This window comes from Hylobates moloch, unplaced genomic scaffold (genome assembly GCF_009828535.3).
Source record: "Hylobates moloch isolate HMO894 unplaced genomic scaffold, HMol_V3 SCAFFOLD_16, whole genome shotgun sequence".
NCBI classification, from domain to species: domain Eukaryota; kingdom Metazoa; phylum Chordata; class Mammalia; order Primates; family Hylobatidae; genus Hylobates; species Hylobates moloch.
In genome coordinates, this window is record NW_026652291.1 from 48,365,400 (window position 1) to 48,384,793 (window position 19,394).

Sequence of the window (19,394 nt, forward strand, 5' to 3'; positions counted from 1 at the left end):
ACAAAGGACGGGTTGGATTAGAGTCATAAATTGTTTTTTAGGCCAGGCATGGTGGCTCAGGCCTGTAATCCCAGCACTTTGAGATCAGACTGAGACAGGCGGATCACATGAGGTCAAGAGTTTGAGACCAGTCTGGCCAACATGGTGAAACTCTGTCTCTACCAAAAATACAAAAATTAGCTGGGAGTGGTGGCACGCACCTGTAATCCCATCTACTTGGGAAGCTGAGGCAGGAGAATCACTTGAACTGGGAGGGACAGAGCGGGACTCTGTTTCAAAAAAAAAAAATGTTTTTTTAAGTTAGCTAATTTATTTTTATTATAAATGGATCTAATTTATGGTTGTATATATTTATGCAGTACAAAGTGATGTTGTGATTTATGAATACAATGTGGAATCATTAAGCAAAACTAAGTAACATATCCAGCACTTCAATTACTTATTATTTTTGTGATGAGAACATTTGAAATTTACTCTGAGCAATGTTGAAATTCACCACAGTATGCAATAGATCTCAAAAGAAAATAACTTATTCATCATATCTAACTGAGGCTTTGTACCCTTTGACCATCAGCTCCCCATTTCCCCCATCCCCTCACCCCTGGTAACCACCATTCTACTCTCTGCTTCTGTGAGTTTGATTGTTTTAGACTCCACGTATAAGTGAGAACATGTGGCATTTAGCTTTCTGTGCCTGGCTCTTTTCATTTAGCATAATGTTCTCCGATTTCATCTATTTTGTTGCAGATGATAACATTTCTCTTTTTTAAGGCTGAATAGCATTGCATTGTCTATATCTGCCACATTTTCTTTATCCATTCATCTGTTGATGGACATTTAGGTTGATTCCATAACTTGGCTGTTGCGAGTAGTGCTACACTGAACATGGGATGCAGGCATCTCTTCCACATACTGATTTAAAATCTTTTGTGTAAATGTCCATTGGGATTGCTGGATTACAAGATAATTCTATTTTTAATTTTTTGAGGAATATCTACACAGTTTTCCACGATGGCTTTAGCAGTTTACATTCCTGTTGCGGGAAGTCAGCGACCCCGAACGGAGGGACCTGCTGAAGCTGTGACAGAAGAACATAAATTGTGAAGATTTCATGGACATTTATCACTTCCCCAATCAATACTCTTATAATTTCCTATGCCTGTCTTTACTTTAATCTCTTAATCCCATCATCTTCGTAAGCTGAGGATGTATGTCGCCTCAGGACCCTGTGATGATTGTGTTAACTGCACAAATTGTTTGTAAAGCATGTGTGTTTGAACAATATGAAATCTGGGCACCTTAAGAACAGGATAACAGCGATTTTCAGGGAACAAGGGAGATAACCTTAAAGTCTGGCTGCCTGTGGGCCCAGCAGGACAGAGCCACATTTCTCTTATTACCAAAAAGGGGTAAGAGAAATATCGCTGAATTCTTTCCCCAGTAAGGAATATCAATAATTAACAGCCCTGGGCATTCCCATCAATAGAGTCATAATTTTGATTCAGTTCCAAGGTTTAGACATGTAAAGAACAGAGACCAGGACAGCCTGCCTAGTTGAGTTTAATTTCTGATCAGAATGTTATATACATGGAAAGCATTTCCTTTATTTTTAAAGTCACTTTAACCTCCCTGAACTAGAGACAATGTAACTTAGTAGAAAGAGGACTGACCTGTGTACAGAGCCACGTGTTCTAGTCCTGCCTTCCTACCAGCTTGCTGTGTATCGTGGGCAAGGCAGCTCTCCAAACCTTTGTTCTCACAATTGTAAAAAGGAGTTTGACTCCATGATCCCTCAGGTCTCTCTTCCAGCTCTGAAGTTCATGGATTAATTCCTCCATATCCCAAAAGCACTTGGTACTCATCTCAGTTGTCTGCTTCCCTCTTAATGGCACAAACCATTTGATCCCACCTTTTCACCACATCCTTTTTCTTACAACGAATCATGTTTAAATGTGGCGAGAGGAGCACAAAGACCCTCAGTCCTGTGTGGTGGCTCCAAGGGTTGGCTTGTCACAGCAGCCTTCAGTGGTCCAGCAGTGGACATCCATCGCAGAGCCACACGCAGCTTGCCTGCCAGAGCCCTAATGGCCAATGAAGGAGCTGTGATCAATGCCCTGTGCTCTGGAAGCAGCCTGACTGGCTGCCATAGGATTCTCCATCTGAGGAGCGGTTCTCTCAGAGTGTCGTTTCATCAACTTCCTGGGTTCAGCTGCTTTTACTTTCAGGACTCACAATTTTGGGAAGAAAAGCCTATGATTTCTCTTCCTGGGTAAATGTGCATTTTGTTATCTGACCTCAAGAAATAGCATGAAATTAACTTATCTCCCCTACCCTTGGTTAAAAGAAATGTAATTTTGTTCTGTGGCTCTTCACACGTTTGGTAATATCTGACCATAAATAGTTTTAGGAGTAGAGAGGGTCAGACAAATAAAACAGCCTTGCCCATAGGCTGGGAAAAAATACTCTGCCCAACAAATTTAAATTGCCTTTCCTTTGATCATAACGCATATTGGTGGCCTGAAGGAGGATAGTACCAGTGTGCTGAAGGCTAAAATTTCCATTTCTGTCACTTTTTCTTTACCCACTGCAGTGGCTATCTGAAGGACTGCTGGTCATATTCTCTCTCTAAGTAGGGCTCTGTGTCAGTTTCTGCTTTCAGAATGTGCTAGAGATCTGTGTAAAATGGCACTTTTTAGCAATAGCTAGTAATGTATATTTTCTTGTTTTGCATATGATCACCCCTCTGATATTAATATCTGACCAGTCACATTAGGGAGGCATAGGAAAAACACTTTTCTTACTTTATTATTGTTCTTGAGCCCTAAAAGATTGTTTCTCAGGTTCTAATTGATAAGACAAAGAGATATTCAGGACCCACAAATTCAAAGGCAGTTTCTGAATGTTATTCAACTCTAAGATTCTATGAGATAAGTCTAAGACTAAGTAAGATTTCCCTCTTCATTTAATAATGAATTCAAGACTCTGCTGTGTGGTAACAAGCCCTGTATCAAAGTTTTAATGGTAAAGTGAAAATGCTAGATTCTTTCATTTCCTCGCCAACAAATACTTAAGGGAGAGAGACAGTGATCTCTGGCTTTTACCCCATTTTAAGCCTTTCTTTTGTCATCATTACCCATCATAATGTGACAAGTGGGGGCTGAAAAAAATAAATTGGCTAAAATATGGGTCACAGGGTTGCAAGAAAATGGCCAGAGCAAGCTTGTTCGACTAGCTGCTGAGTACTAAAAATGAACCATCTAAATCCATCCCTTTGCCAACTTTGGTTGGCACCACCTGTGGTGATTTTTTCACTCTGGCTTATGTTATCAATAGGAATAAGTCTAGGTCTGGTGACTGTCTAGGACTGACAGGACAATGACAACAATTCCAAAATTCTCCCAGATAATTGCCTCTCCTTTCTTCGGCCAGTGCTGAGATTGGCCTGGGAGGCTCCTGGAAGGTGGGGTCCCACTCTCTATGTCCCTGTTTCCCAGAGTTTTTCCCTGAGGCCTCACCCTCTTCCTAGGGAAGATAAGAACTTTGCCCAGGCCCATCTGAGCATGAGAGCTGGGAGAAGACAGGACCCAATTGCCAATCTTTATATATTCGAACTGATGAGGGCTTTCTCTATTTAGACTGCTAGCACAACTAGAGGTAAGAAAATGCTTAAGTTATGTTTAAATTGAGTTGTAAATACAAGTAACATACTTCTGAAAGAAAAATTCTAATTTTAATTAAAACTTTAATTTATTCTCTACCTCATTTTCTTGTTGCAGCTTTACATGATGGTAGGTTGGGGCCGTTTTCATGATCTCCTTTTTTTCAGATGAGGAACCTGAGGCACAGAATAGGCAAATGGCTTGTCCAAGATCACACAGCAAGACAGCAGTGGAGATAAGAGTCACTGCTTTCGATTAGCCCAAATCCTTTTCCACCTGTACCTTGAAGCAATGAATGTCAGGCAGCATGTCAGTTATATAGCTGAGATGTTGACCATTTTTTTCTCCTCCCCCACACAGAGAAGTAATCCAAACAATGGTCTAGCATTAATAAAAACAGATATACCTTGTTAAAATAACAAATGTAAATTGGACTCAAAAGATGACAGATTTTTATGTATGTGTCCAAAGTTTCAGAGATGGTTTTATTCATGGCCATGAGCCCAGCACATGCTTTTGTAACTTCTCAAGCTTTGCTTCTTCAACCCCAGTATGCTTCAACCTCAGGAATTCCCCCTTGTTACCCTCTTTAAGTTCATAGGTAAAGCTGTGTTTCATTTTGTTTATTGAGAATGTTTTGAAATTATTTCGTGTCCAGGAGAGATTGGAATGGATTGGAAACCATTAACCTGTCTCATTATTACATAGCCAAATGCTATTTAAATGAGCAATTATTTAAAGTAGTCCAAAGCTGTGTTTTTTTTTCCTCTAAGGAAGAATCAATTTTATCACTCTTTCTTTCCCCAATTATTTTATCTTCACCTTCAAAGAAATGGAGATTTTTTCTTTTTTTTTAAGTTGAAGTCTCACTCTGTCATCCAGGCTGGAATGCAGTGGCACGGCCAGGGCTCATTGCAGCCTTGACCTCCCAGGCTCAAGCAATCTTCCCACCTCAGCCTCCAGAGTAGCTGGGACTATGGGTGTGTACCACCATGCCTGGCTAATTTTTTTATTTTTCATAGAGACTGGGCCTCACCATGTTGACTAGGCTGATCTTGAACTCCTGGGCTCAAATGATCCTCCCACCTCACTCTCCCAAAGTACTTGGATTACAGGCTACTGTACCTAGCCAAGGTTTATGTTAACCTGTTAATTGCTTTTCTTCATTTATTCTTTATTATTTAAATCAACCAGGAAAATATTAATCTTTCTAGTCTGAGACTATGGGAATAAAGAATGAATGATTTGATCTTATAACTTGAGTACACTCTGGAGAAAGTAAACTGGTAAAAATATCTTAGTATCTAAGTTCAAGGTTGAGTTTTCAATGATTTGACTTTAAAGTATAGGAATAAAAAATCAACTGTTTAGAACAGTGTGTCCTGAGTTCTGTACATCAAGTGTAGTGTTTTTGTTAGGCTTAGAGTAGACCTACTAAGAAGCTTCTTTTTGATAATAAAAATCCATGTTGCAAGCCGTGTCCCATATTTTTCATCTAGGACAGGGATCAGCAAACTTTTTCTATAAAAGGCCAGATAGTAAATATATTAGGTTTTGTGGGCCATAAGGTCTCTGTCACAACTGCTCAGCTCAGTCACTGTGGTGCAAAAGTAGCTGTAGACAATATATAAATAAAGGAGAATGGCTGTGTTCCAGTAAAACATTATTTATAAAGAAAAGCAGTGGGCTAGATTTTGGCCCAAGGACCATGGTTTGCTGACTTCTAATCTAAGAATTTCTTCGGGTAAATTTGTTATATTACTCTGCATTGGAGGAAAAATATGAAGATTAGTCAGCTGTAGACAAGAAGCTATCACTTCACAACTCAGACTCTTGTGATTCAGTCTCCAGAACTATACTTTAAAAAGAGACTTCCTGCCCTTGAATTAGGAATTAGAGTGAGTGATTAAGAGAATTTTAAGTGATTCATTTAAAAATACAACTTTTAAATGGGGTTTGTTTCTCATAAAAAATGTATTACATATGTGCATGTTTATGTGTATATCTCCATTGTATACAGTTATCTATACTTCTAAAATATACCTGTCTAATATGCTGGAAACTCTATAATCACTTTTGCAAACTTTATTTTTGTTAGCTACATTCACAAATAACAAGACTGGGTCCCTCCTTGTCCTTCTCTAGGCATCAAGTGAAACAAACATCCCAAATCCACCATATTTCTGATTCCAGAGTTGGTCTGCTCCAGGTGAGAGCTGTCCACAGGGCAGTGTGTGGGTATCTGTCGTGCTTAAGACTGCCCCCTGCCAAAGGGGTTGTTTGCTTGGTTGTTTGATGAAAGTAAAGAGACGGTGAACAGACACTTCTCAAAAGAAGACATTTATGCAGCCAAAAAACACGTGAAAAAATGCTTTTTATGCAGCCAAAAAACACATGAAGAAATGCTCATCATCACATTCTCAGTAAACTATCGCAAGGACAAAAAGCCAAACACCGCATGTTCTTACTCATAGGTGGGAATTGAACAATGAGAACACATGGACACAGGAAGGGGAACATCACACACCAGGGCCTGTTGTGGGGTGGGGGGAGGGGGGAGGGACAGCATTAGGAGATATACCTAATGCTAAATGACGAGTTAGTGGATGCAGCACACCAACATGGCACATGTTTACATATGTAACAAACCTGCACATTGTGCACATGTACCCTAAAACTTAAAGTATAAAAAAAAAAAAAAAGAGACGGTATCAGAGCCCAGGTCATAAATGCAAGAACTGGAGTCTGGTAAGGGCTATCAAATGGACAAGTTAGGTAGATGGATAAGAGAGGTTTAGCGAACTGAAAGAAGGAAGATGGAACAAGGTATAATACTGATAAGAGAGCAGTTCAGAGGCAAATTCTGTGAACCCTGAATTTCATGTCTTTTGGGATATCGCTTTGCAAAGGTGCCCTGGCACCATTTCCTGGCTGGAGGCAGGCTTTCATAATGACTATCCTGAGGGTTATGCAGTGACCCATTCTAGGGATTTGTAGGTTCCTGAGGGATCCAGTTCACCTTGGATTCCATAGAATTAAGTGGACTGGCCAGAATGAACACTGGTAAAACTGTCATCAAACCAGTATTAAGCACAGAATCTCCTTTAATTGTTTGTTGGGGGCATTTTCAACGTGCGTTAGGGGTTGAGGTATCCCTGGAGGCAGTCAAGGTTAAAAGCAAGAGCTCTGCCGTTCAGCTCTCAGGGTTCAAATGGCAGCTCCGCCACTTATTAGTGTGTAATGGTAATGTATAAAATAACCCAATCTTTCTAAAATCATCTACTCTGTAAGATAGTCTATTCTTCTTTCTAAAAGGCTGCATGTGCCTGCCTGCCCACCTACCGCCCCACCTCCCCACCCCAAGTATTTGGCTGCCACAAATTGCTGGGTGGAATCATATGAATGCTAAATTACTTTTAAAAATTGACATTGCTTTGCTGCAAGCCAACTACTTCATAAGCTGTGTCAGCTAAAGGTCTCCCCACCAGTTAGTCTGAAGAAGTTTTTGCTGTCATATCTGTCCTGTTAATTTAAGCAGAAACTGTAATTAGATGTAAGTGGTCTTGTTCCCACAGAAATGAATGGCAGCATCTGTAGAGAGACAACCGTTCCAAACCCTTTTGGCTACTGGTGCTCTACAAGTTAGCAGTATGGAGCGAGGCCCAGATCCAGACTTCTGTCGGCCTAATTTTATATCTGTGGACGCACAACACTAAATCCAATATTTCTAATGCCTTGCTGTGATGGGTGCAAAGCCAAGCACATTCCAGACTTTTATGCTGGTGGCTCCCCCTGAGAAGGACACACTACTAGTGTGTGTGTTGGGGGGATGTGGTGCGGGGGATATTCTATATCCCTAGTCCCTTAGCATAGACAGGAAAAATAAATAGAAGTTTCATAAGTAGCTATGTGGAAAACCATATAATCAGAAAAAGTTGATGCCTGGATTTATAACCAAGCAATTGAATCACAAAGATATTTTGTACTTTTGTTTACTTCTCTGATAAAGGAATGTACTACTTGTATTCTGAAAGTCTGGCCAATAATAGAGCTAACTGCAAGAGCCTCCTGTGTATATAGGGGTATATTTCAGGGAGGAGTATCTGTGGCAGACAGGTTTATTTCCGGGCAGTTAAAGAAATCTCTATTGAGATACTGCATAGTGCACTAAAGTTTCAACAAGCAATGAAACCCGCAGCTGTTGAGTATCTCTCCTTTATCCATACCACACTAGATGCTTTGGGCTTGAGGTATGCAAGAGCCATAGAATGCAAGATTCTTCCTCTCAGTGGACTTGCAATTTGGTTGAGGGTTAAAACATACAAATTTAAAAATAATACGGTATAGAATTGAGAAGAAGAAGTAGAGTAAAACTCTCTCCATAGTGAGAAAAGCATAATCCAGAAAATTCACTGGCTTAAAATCTGATGTTAATGAAATAACTAGAGTGAGGTTGCCCAACTAGCCAACCATCTGGGAGATGCAGCAGTCTGTGCCGTCTGCATCCATCCTGGTCCTGGCTACTGTTTGGTGTCACCTGGTGGCACTTGTCCATTCCAGCTTAAAGATACATGGAAAGCTTCTGGGTCCTGTGATGGGCAGGACTTCCAGGAAAGATGCAGCGATTCCAATATAGACAAGAGTCTATATTGGTACCTGATAGTGTTTTCTCGAATTTTTGGCAGTAGAGAAAAAGCTTTTCACAGGTAGACATTTAGCTGTATCCATCAATGACTTATGATGCCATCAACTGTGACATGTTTGAATGTGTGAGGCCCAACAAATGAAAGACACACACACACACACACAGAGAGACAGAGAGAGAGAGAGAAAGAAAGAGCCCCAATATTCACCTAAGAACTAACATCTCGGATTTTTTAATTTAAAAAAACAGGCTTTTCCTTTTATATAAACACACAGCTTTGCCTGGAATTTTGATTTCAGTTAAGTCTCAATCAGGCAAACTACAGATACTCAAGGGATCAGGAAATCTAAGTTTATAGCAATCGTGTAGCTCATTTTTAGTAAAGGCTTACCTTCTGGTTGATTCACTTGTTATTACCTCTTCCCTTGGTGATTTTGTCTATTCCTCCCTATGGTTAATGCTTTGCCTTTTTAATGTAGTGCATTTTCATCTTTAAAGTGCCATGCAGGCAAGAATTAATCTCCGGTGGAATTTTTCCATTTTGTTGATGGAGGAGATAACAGAGAAGGTGTAGATAGATTGTCTGGGACTCCAAAGTGGAAATATTTTCAGAGCTGGGAGTTGGTGAGCAGCCCCAGCCCTAGAAATCCCAAGGCAGTATTAACATTTCTGTTTTCCCCTGTATTATAAATCTTCTTGAACCAAGTTTGTGGGTATGTGTGTTTCTATGGTGATGGGACAAGGGGATGAGAAATGACCAATGGATAGAGTTCAAATGATGTGTTTTTACTTGGTCCAATTAAAAAACAGAAACAGGCTGGGTGTGGTGGCTCACGCCTGTAATCCCAGCACTTTGGGAGGCCAAGGCGGGTGGATCACTTGAGGCCAGGAATTCGAGACCAGCCTGGCCAACACAGTGAAACCCTGTCTCTACTAAAAACACAAAATTTGAATGGGTGTGGTGGTGCATGCCTGTAATCCCAGCTACTTGAGAGGCTGAAGCTCGAAAATTGCTTGAACCAGGGAGGCAGAGGCTGCAGTGAGCTGAGATCACACCACTGAACTCCAGCCTGGATGACAGAGGGAGACTCTGTCAACAACAACAACAACAACAACAACAACACCAAAAAACAAAAAAAGTCAGCACTAGAGCAGGCAACTGCTGACAGCATCAGTGATAATAGAAAGAGCTCCGGACAATTACCCCTTTGGGGTATAGTGTGCCCATTTATAAAAACAGAAACAGGGATCATTTACTGACCAACTATGCATTGCCATATGCCTGAAACTGAATTTGATGCCTTTGTAATGGCCACTGAATGTCTCAAATGTCCAGTATCTTAGATAAAAGAGCCTGGGAGAGACATCAGGACTTGTCATAGCTCATTTAAGTAAGAGGCAGAAGAGTGACCCAGATCCAGTGTTCTTTGTGGCACATCATAGCTACTTCAAAAGAGAGGGCAAGATGAACTGATCTTGCAGATCTTGGATGGCTCTAATATCATGTGATCCTATGACATCTGAAAGGGGATAATTCCATGAGTCAGAATGGAAGACAAGGAACCGCTGAAGAATAGATCCTGGCAGGGATTGCTCACTGAGTTAAGAGCAGTGGTTCTCAATCTTGATTCCACATCACCATCATCTCTGGAAGTTAAGCAAAGTACTGATGCTGTAGCCCATCTCCAGACACATTTAAACATGGGGGAGGGGCCCAGACATCAGCCTTTTAAAACCTCCCCTGGTGATTCCAATGTGCAGCCAAGGTAGAGTACAACTGCTTTAGACTTAGGAGTTCCTGCCAATGAACTTGCTTTCTAGAGGGTATTTGGTACACCCTCCTCTCCTTCTCCCAGACTTCATCTCCCTGTGCTCTTGCAGGCAGTAGGGAAGGACAGCAATCTTCAGCTTCCTTACTTTTTCTCCTTCCCCTTTACAATAGAGCGTGATTGCCATAAGGGTGGGGAAGAAAGAAAATTAATAACAACAGGCATGAACAACAAACATTGGCAACAGGTTTATTCCTGACAAAGACTTAGCAGTGCATAATCATGACATGCCAAAACATTAGCAAGAAGACTACTCACGCATGACTTGCTCGGGTAGCTTTGCCAGCAGATATCAACAGGCTCTTGGGAGTAACTTCCACCCAATGCAGCTCCTCAAACAGAGGATGTTGTGGCTTTACTTTAGGGGGAGAAACAAAAGCGATGTGCAGTGTCAAAGCATTCCCATGTTCACAATGACCCAACACCATATGGGATTCTATGAGCTAGAAAATAGTTGATTAAAATTTCCACCCTCTCCACAGACCCAAAGGGATTTTATCCCTAAATCTGGCATACTTAAACTGTGGCTACTTCTCGAGGTGGATTATATCCTCATGAAAAATGATGAGTTCTTGTTCAGAGTTAGGCTCCTTGTTTTGGAACCTGATTTCAAACTCTCTGATGGATGGAAATCCACATTTCTTGGAACAATAAGCATGGCAGAATTATGAGCAAATATCTAGATGGCATTATGTTTAAAATGTAAATACATTTCAATAGTAAAGTGAGGAGCAGGGTAGTGTTTGGTAAATTATTTCCAGGATTTCCCTAAATTCTAAATGTGTAAAAAGTAGCTTTTAAATAAGTCAGTCTTTTCTTAATGGGTGAGACAGGAATAGTGAATGTGCAAATCTAGATGTTTCCAAATTTAGGAGCTGTTCCCCAACTCTGAGACTATCAAAGAGAGTAAAAGATCATTTTACACTTTTCCCAACATTTTGAGTTTCAGTTATTAGTGAACAACACAGCAGAAAGTCATGCTTTTAATAACTTTTAACTTTTTTCTCATATCAGAAAAATGCAAAAATAAAAAATATTTAGCTCAGTGATCCATCACAAAGAAAATTTGTGGATCCACCACCAGGCCAATAAATAGAATATTGGAAGCCTTTCTATAGTAAATTTTTCGTGTAGGAAAAGGCCACCATTTGGAAATTCTATCTTTCCATTTGGAAAAGTAAGAAAACAAACATTTGAAGCTGGCTCTGAAAGATTGGTAAGAGGAAAAAAGAAGAAAAACTTGTCAATGGGAAACACTGGGTTTACCTGAGTGTGGAGGTCCCATCTCTAGACCAATTCAAATTTTCAGTGTTGCCTGAACACATTTCTGTGCTGTCTCTGTTGGGAGAGCCTTCACCCTGTGGGATTTCATAAAACTTCATCATCTCTTTCCAACCAGAGGCTTATGTAATTATGTAACTTAAATATAAACTAAGGCCCAATAGCCCTGTCTGTGTGGAGTCATATTCTGAAAAGTTCAGCAACCACTAGAAAGGTACCTGTGTCAGTTATAGAACATTTTCGGGGTATATTTTATATCCCCCAATGACAACAATCCCCTCTCACTTCTTCATAGGCTGCAGTGGTTCTGGAGACTCTCACTTACAAATCCTACCCCAGAAATAATCTTCTAGACACCTCATGCTGTTCTTTTTCTCTGTCTCCTCTACCCCTTTTGTCTGTTCTTTATTGTGTAGACTGAGTAAATGGCTCAGGCCTTTTTTTTTTTTTAATTCCTTTTCAGCTTTACCTATCACCTCAATTTTTAACAACAAAGGCGAGCAAGGGAAGTGGCTCAGCTAGCAAGATTTTTTCCCATTTTTCTCTTTCTCAGGTCTTTTTTCTGTCTACTCATTCCTCAAATTGTCTCACAAAGAGCCCAAGCTAGTTTGGCAAATGCCAAAATGTGTTTACAGGATGAGAGAATGGGGAGAGATGGACAACATTCTCTTAGCTGGTGAGGGGGTGATATGTGTGTGTGGGTGGGTGGGGGGTTGGTGGTGAATGGAGACTGGGAATATGTTAATAAGTCTTATCCTATGCATGATTAATTGACTTGAACTGAATTTTAAAAATAGCATAAATTGAATGTGGGTAGGGGTGAGTGCCACTACATCTTAACCTCGTAGAATGAGTAAAACAGTCTACAAAAGTTTCAAATGTATTGAAAGACCTTTTGAAAGTCTTTTTTTTTTTTTTTTTTTTTTGAGATGGATTCTCGCTCTGTCTCCCAGGCTGGAGTGCAGTGGCATGATCTTGGCTCACTGCAACCTCCACCTCTTGGGTTCAAGCGATTCTCCTACTTCAGCCTCCCAAGTAGCTGGGATTACAGGTGTGCACCACCACACCCAACTAATTTTTGTATTTTTAGTAGAGATGGGGTTTCACTGTGTTGGCCAGGCTGATCTCTAACTCCTGATCTCAGGTGATTGGTCCACCTCGGCCTCCCAAAGTGCTGGGATTACAGGCGTGAGCCACCACGCCCAGCCTGAAAGTCTTATTTAAAGACTGTGTGGGTCAGTTATGGAAAGCACTGCTTTGACCCCGGAAGATTACTAATGCCTTAGGTGGTGGTAGTGGCTGAGGCGGAGGGGAAGGAATTTGAAAGGAAGGAAAAGCTGAAGTCATCTGTTAGGGTGGGGGTAGCCTTCCGCATGGCTTTTTGCTGAAATCCTCATCTGTTCTTCACTCAAATCTGGTAGGGTCATATTCAGACCTGCTCCATGTAAGGCAGAGCCAGAGGAGACTGAGATGAGTTAGACCAGTCAGACTAGGCCATGAGAAGAGTCAGTGTGCTGCCCCTGCTGCACATTCACTGGGTGGTGAATGTGACAAGGAGGAAAAAGTAGCCTGAGGCAGAGTGGACAGAGTGGTTCGTCCTTTAAAGTGTTAGATGACCTAAAAGAAAAAGGCAACCTTAACACAAAGCCTAAGGAACATGAAGATGAGATCAGCAGAGCACCACATAGTGTGAGGCAATGCCCAGATGTGTAGGCCAGTTGAGAGAGAAGGAAGTGATTTTTAGAGAACAGTAACAGAAAAGATCTAGAGACTTTATTTAATAAAATTTGCTTCTGGCAAACTTATGATGTGATTAGGTATTCTGAAATAATACCTGTTTCTGAAATCTCAGTTTAAAATCCACTCTGGGATTGTCCGTAGTAGAAATACTGAAATCTGATTCCATCCAACAGAGCACTGTCCATTCCAGCCACCACGCTCAGGGACTGCTCCATAGCTGCTGTCCTTACAGGGCTGGGTCAGATGTGGGTCCAAGGTGCCAAGTTCACCCTCCTACTCCTGACTGATACTATTGATTCTGAGTTTGTGGTTCCTCAGCTGACGCCTGAGGTTTATGACTGATTACAACCACTCATACTCACCAGGCTTTACAAAAGGACAGGTAGATTCAAGCTGCCCTCTCCAACTTCCCTCCTCCTGTCAGTGGGGACACCAGATTAGTCATCTTTTTATCCTTAATGCCTCCATTTCCTTTGCTCCCACATCCTTTATTAGACATTTCTTATTAATCCAGGACTGCCTGTGTCATCTTAGAGACCTAGGGCAAGAATATAATAGTGGCGTGTATACACCATATCTAAATATTTGAAAGTTATAAAAAAATCAAGCTTACAAACCATTGACTAAATTACATTCCTTTTTCCCTTGAAAAATACCTTCATGATAACATGGTTTGGATAAAGCTGTAATTTACATATGACTGAAAGTTGACCAAATGTCAAAGGCAATAGAATTTAATTGTAATTATACATGTCTGGGTGTTCTGTTGATGGGCTGGCACTGTTTAGATGAGTGATAAAATAAAGATACACATATTTCGTAAGTCGTTATGTGTGAATTCAATGCAATTTATTTTTCTTGGCTTCTTTTCAGTCAAATCACCAATTATGTTGTCATAATCAAGATTTTCATGCCACTTGTATTAATAGTAACTACCTGAAAGATTAAAAATAAAATGTAGTTGTATTCAAGAATACATTTGAATGTATTTTCAGAAAAAGTATAACTTGAGATAAACATTGACAAATTAAGATATTTTACCAAAAATAAAAATTATTTTTCAATGTGTTTTCAGAAAAGGTTTTTCTAAAATATTTAAGTTTACCTATTAAAGGCTAAAATACAACTAATATAAACATTTTAAAGCAAAATTATTTAGATAAAACTGACAGGTTAATTGAATTTTTATTTAATTTTCTAACAATTTTGTAAAAACGAAACTGTGCACAAAATCTTTAGTGTATTACATAGATGTTATGTCTAGATCCTCAAATGTGAGAGTAATATAAATTATTTAATATTACAAAATATTCCTCAGCTCTCACTAATCATGAGGACTTGAAACCATGGATGGAAACACAAAGAGAAGCACAAAAATGGATGCTCAAAGCTGCTGAGAAAAATATTTTGCTATGCAAAAATCTATGTCTTCTATGTGGAGAGGAAGTGACTGCATTTTCTTGATCCCAAGCACTTCTGCTGCTCAGGCCCTCTTGTACTGCAAAGCAGTATGTTTCTAAAGTAGGCAGAATCGCAAACCGCAAACCTTCATGGTTGATGTCTGAACATCACTGCATTTCATTCACCTTAAGGGCATAGGACAAAAAGGGTGGAAAAGCATTTCCCCAAGGCCTACAGAGTGGATTTTTAGAGAACATTCAACTCAGAAAGACATGTCCATGTGCTCGTTACTTAATTGATTAAATTTAATTGTGTGAATTTTTGCAATACATGGAGGCTTCTAAAACCTTGTATCCCAGGTGGGGGCCTTCTTGCCTGGACTAAGGGTGGAGCTGTTCTGAGATGGCTCTTCCTCTCCATTCCCCAAGTCTCTGCCTTAGTCCTGGATCTTTCTTATTTTATGCCTTGATTTGGAACTAGCCCTAACTACCTATGGATTTGTCTCTTGCTAATCCATCTGAATTGCCTGTAAGATGAATTTGAAAATATTCTGTGTCCTACATGTTATTTCTTTGCCTTAGAACTTACAGTAGATATCTACCTCTTACTGGATCAAGCCCTACATTGTGAACCTGCTGTTCAGGGGCCTCCATTAACAGACTATATTACCTTACCAAGTTTGTTTTGCTGGTTTCCTAATATATACCCTTTGCTTAACTAAGCCATTTCCTTTGTGCCCCCAAACTTGTAGTTCTCATTATTTTCTGAGTAACTTTGCTCAAGTGTGCCACTACTATTTTTATCCACGTAATCTTGGCTAAGATAATATCAACCATCTTGTGGTTTGCATACTCAAGTTCTGTTTGGTAGTTTGTGAATTCTTCTAGCTGGTTTGCATTTTGTTTTCCTCAATATTAGTTGCCTAAAGATAGTGTAATTTTCTTTTCCTTTTTCTTTTTTTTGAAATGTAGTCTCACTCTGTTGTCCAGGCTGGAGTGCAGCAGCCCAATCTTGGCTCACTGCAACCTCCAGCCTCCTGGGTTCAAGCGATTCTTCTGCCTCAGCCTCCTGAGTAGCTGGAATCACAGGCGGCTGCCACCATGTCTAGCTAATTTTTGTATTTTTAGTAGAGATGAGTTTTTGTCAGGTTGGCCAGGCTTGTCTCCAACTCCTGACCTCAAGTGATCGGCCCCCTCAGCCTCCCAAAGTTCTGGGATTACAGGCATCTCCTAGCCATTGTTCTTTTAAAAGCATAATATTTTAATTACAAGAATCAATATAAAACATTGAGAACTATATGAATTAACATGTAAAACTCTCTTCATCACGTCTACACTTATTTCCCAGAAGGCCCTATCAAGAATCTGATTTGTTTATTCAGACCTGTTTAAATGCACAAATGCTTACATTTTTGTATACACATTTTTTAAAAACAAAAAAGATAATTATCTGAAATATTGTCTTTTGTGATTTGCTTTATCATGGGCATCCATACCAGTGCATCAGAATCTCAAGCTTTAGAAGCTGGATGTAATGAATATTATGTCTGTAATATCTCATCTGTAAATGAGGATAATAATAGTATGTATTTCAAAAAATTATGGTGGAGATGATTAAGACACTTTAAGTACTTAGGACTATGTCTAGTACTTAATAAGAACCAATAAATGTTACCTATTTAATAATAACAATTATAATATTTATAGTGATTATTTATTTATCCATTTCCTTGCTGGTAGACATTTGCTTTCTCCAATTTGTTATTTTTAAAATTAATGCTACAATAAACATCCTTACTTACATCTTTGCACACTAAGTGATGATACTAATTCATCCTTCCACCAACTGTGTGAAAGAATCTTGTATGGTAATTAAAAAAAAATGTGACCAGAGGATGGTGGCTCATGCCTGTAACCCCAACACTTCAGGAGGCTGAGTCAGGAGGGTCGCTTGAGGCCAGGAGTTTGAAACCAGCCTTGGCAACAGGACAAAACCCCATCTCTACAAAAAATATAAAAATTAGCAAGGCATGATGGTGCACACCTGTGGTGCTAACTACTTGGGAGGCTGAGATGGGAGGATCACTTGAGCCCAGGAGGTCGAGGCTATAGTGAGCTGTGATTGTGTTACTGCACTCCAGCCCAGGCAAGAGTGAGATCCTGTCTCAAAAAGAAAAAAAAAAAGAAGTTACGTTTCTGATTATAAAGTAATACATGCTTATTATAAAGAATTTGAAAAACTTAAAAAATGACAAAAAAAACTAAACCCTATCCTAACCCTACCCTTTAGAGATAAAATCATTGCTAACAATTTAATGTGTTTCACTGGGGATCATTTTACTTGATACACTTATATTTTTTAATATAATATTATAGAAAAAGCTCTTGCCCATGACATTAAATATTTTATCACATAAATATACCGTCATTTACTGTTTTCCATTTGTTGGTTATTTAAGCTTTTCCTAATTTTTCATCATAAACATAAGTCTGTATTTAATTTTTGAACATAAGATTTTGCTCACATTTCAGTTCTACTTAACACAGGAAGAATAGAAACTTTTGATGCTGTGGCACTTTCCAGGAAGATTGTCAGCAACATCAGACAGCACCCATTCCAGAAATGGCCTGTAGAAGTCAGCCCCACTTTTCCCATCTGGAAACATCCCACCCATCACTGCTTCCCTACCCTCTCCTCATGCCCTCAGCTGCAGATAACATACTAGACATTCTGCCATGAAGACTCCGCTGGCCCATATGCGAGACTCTCTCTGTATTCACAGCTTATCACGTAATATCATTTCCTGCTCTTCACAATCTTCCTTTCAAATTCTTTAAGGCAGTACTTTATCCTTTTTTCAGACATCTTCTTAGTGAACCATGTAAGATTAGCATCTCAGTGAATCTAAATTCTCTTTTCTGCCCAGGCAGGCACTAGCATGTGACATTGGGCAAGCGATTTATCCCTTGTATGCGACGGTGTCCTACTCAGTGAACTAGAGGCATGCGTGAGAGGCCTTTTTGCAATATGGTACTTAGTACCAACAAATAGAATAAAAACACCACAAAATAATTTGGAAGATAGAAATTCACATGTAAGTGTGCCTATGATAATAAGATATGGCTCATAATTTTGTTGCCCGGATTGAAGGAGTGGCCTAGTTTGTTGATCAAGCTGATTTTAGCATTTTCTTCAGCTCTGAACACTGACTTTATTTTGTAGTGTAACCTTAGAATGAGGTAGACAGTGAGAAGGGGGTTAAAGAAGAGAAGCAGCCAGCAGGTAATGACTGAAGAAACCTGAAGCATATTCTACCTATCAGGTGTGTTGATGGTTTTGGCCAAGAATTCACATACAAGGAAGCCAGGTACAAAATACCACAATTTCTTTAGCTGCAGGCGGAGAGTTTGTGTCAGTTCCTTTTTTCCCCTGCTTTCATCCATATGCAGGCAAGTGATAACATGTACTAAGTTAAATAATGCATGGTACTTCAACTATTCTTACTTTCTATCCTTTGGTTATTGTAATTACATGTAATTTTGTGACGGATTTTCTATTTTTTAAGAAATCGCACTTTTGTACTTGATCCAGCTAACAGGATTTTCTTACATTACTTCATAAAGAGACCATCTTTTAAACTTCTAATGTTATTTCTTATTCATTAGTACATTTGCCTGTGGGGTATGTTCATAAATGGGTTAAAGTTACAAAGTTATGCTTATAAAAGCTCATGGTAATTTGGAGTATCAGGAGGATTTATTAATTTTGAAATCTTAAAAGAGCAAAAGCTAAAATGAGATTGGATTAAATATATTCTTGCATGCAGTTATTCTAAACACCCTTAAGGACCAAAGACTAACTTACAGAGGACATTATGCAAATGTGAATATATCTCTAAGTGCCTTGTAGGCTTGCTGATGTAATATTTTACATGGTTAGTTAAGTACATCAAGTAAAAGGTTTGACCTTGATAGAGTATAAAGGTGCTTATTTCAAAACAACTCGGTGATTTTCCAGGCCATTGCAGAATAGTCAACATAAGGTGAACGAAATCAAGAATCTCATCATCAGCATTTTAGTCGGCCAAGCATCTGCTCCACAGGAAACCGAATATATACTTTATAACGTGTCCATATCTTTCATTTTGTATTTGTCATCCAAATATCACACGTGTTTGAATGTTTGCTAGGGACCACACTGTTGCAATGTGAAGAAACAATTCCCAGGCATGGCTGATCACAAGAATTGTCTGGGGAAGTTTTTAAAAACATAGGTCTCTAGGTTTCATGAAGACTCACTTTCTCAGATTTTTTTGAGGATAGTCCCAAGAATTATGAGTTGTTGTTGTTGTTGTTTTTTTTTTTTTTTAAAAAAAAAGCTTCCCCACATGAGTTGACTATCTGGTTTAGGAACCATCAGAGGCCTCACTCATTGCAATTTGAAAACCTGATGCGATATGATTGCATGTTTCCTTTTGGCCACATCATCATCTCAGTAGGATAAGGAGTAGATATGCTTTTCTGAGATTTACAATTTCTATGTTAATATGAGAAGAACAAAGTGTTAATGTGAGTATTATGACTTAGATTCTAGAAACTCAAAACAGGGAGGCCATTCTGGTGATCGTCAGCTCACCCATTATTAATCGGCATCTACTTGTGGCACCCATATTTAGGGTTGGCAGAAAGTAGGGAAAGAGTTTAGGTAGGAGGAGACAGGAAATCTAAACATTCCCTACCTTACCTCTGCCTCAAATGGAATATCTTCCCTCTCAAAAAGAACATAAATAAATCCATTAATTAATCAGTAATCATTAATTGCTCACTGATGCATGTAATC

The 19,394-nt window shown here is 39.4% G+C and overlaps 1 protein-coding gene across 4 annotated transcripts in view; it reads left to right on the forward strand.

Annotated features, from left to right (window-relative positions):
- EXOC5 (exocyst complex component 5) overlaps positions 1-19,394 on the forward strand; it is a 115,115-nt gene that overhangs the window by 85,363 nt on the left and 10,358 nt on the right. Inside the window, exon 21 of one of the 4 annotated variants that reach the window (XR_009210166.1) lies at positions 17,102-17,282. The exons of 1 other annotated variant lie outside the window; for it this stretch is intronic. The gene's annotated coding sequence lies outside the window, so the exon portion shown is untranslated. Of the gene's footprint in view, positions 1-3,776; positions 5,773-17,101; positions 17,283-19,394 lie in introns of those variants that run through there. 2 more of the 4 variants (XR_009210163.1, XR_009210164.1) reach the window with 2 other exon arrangements.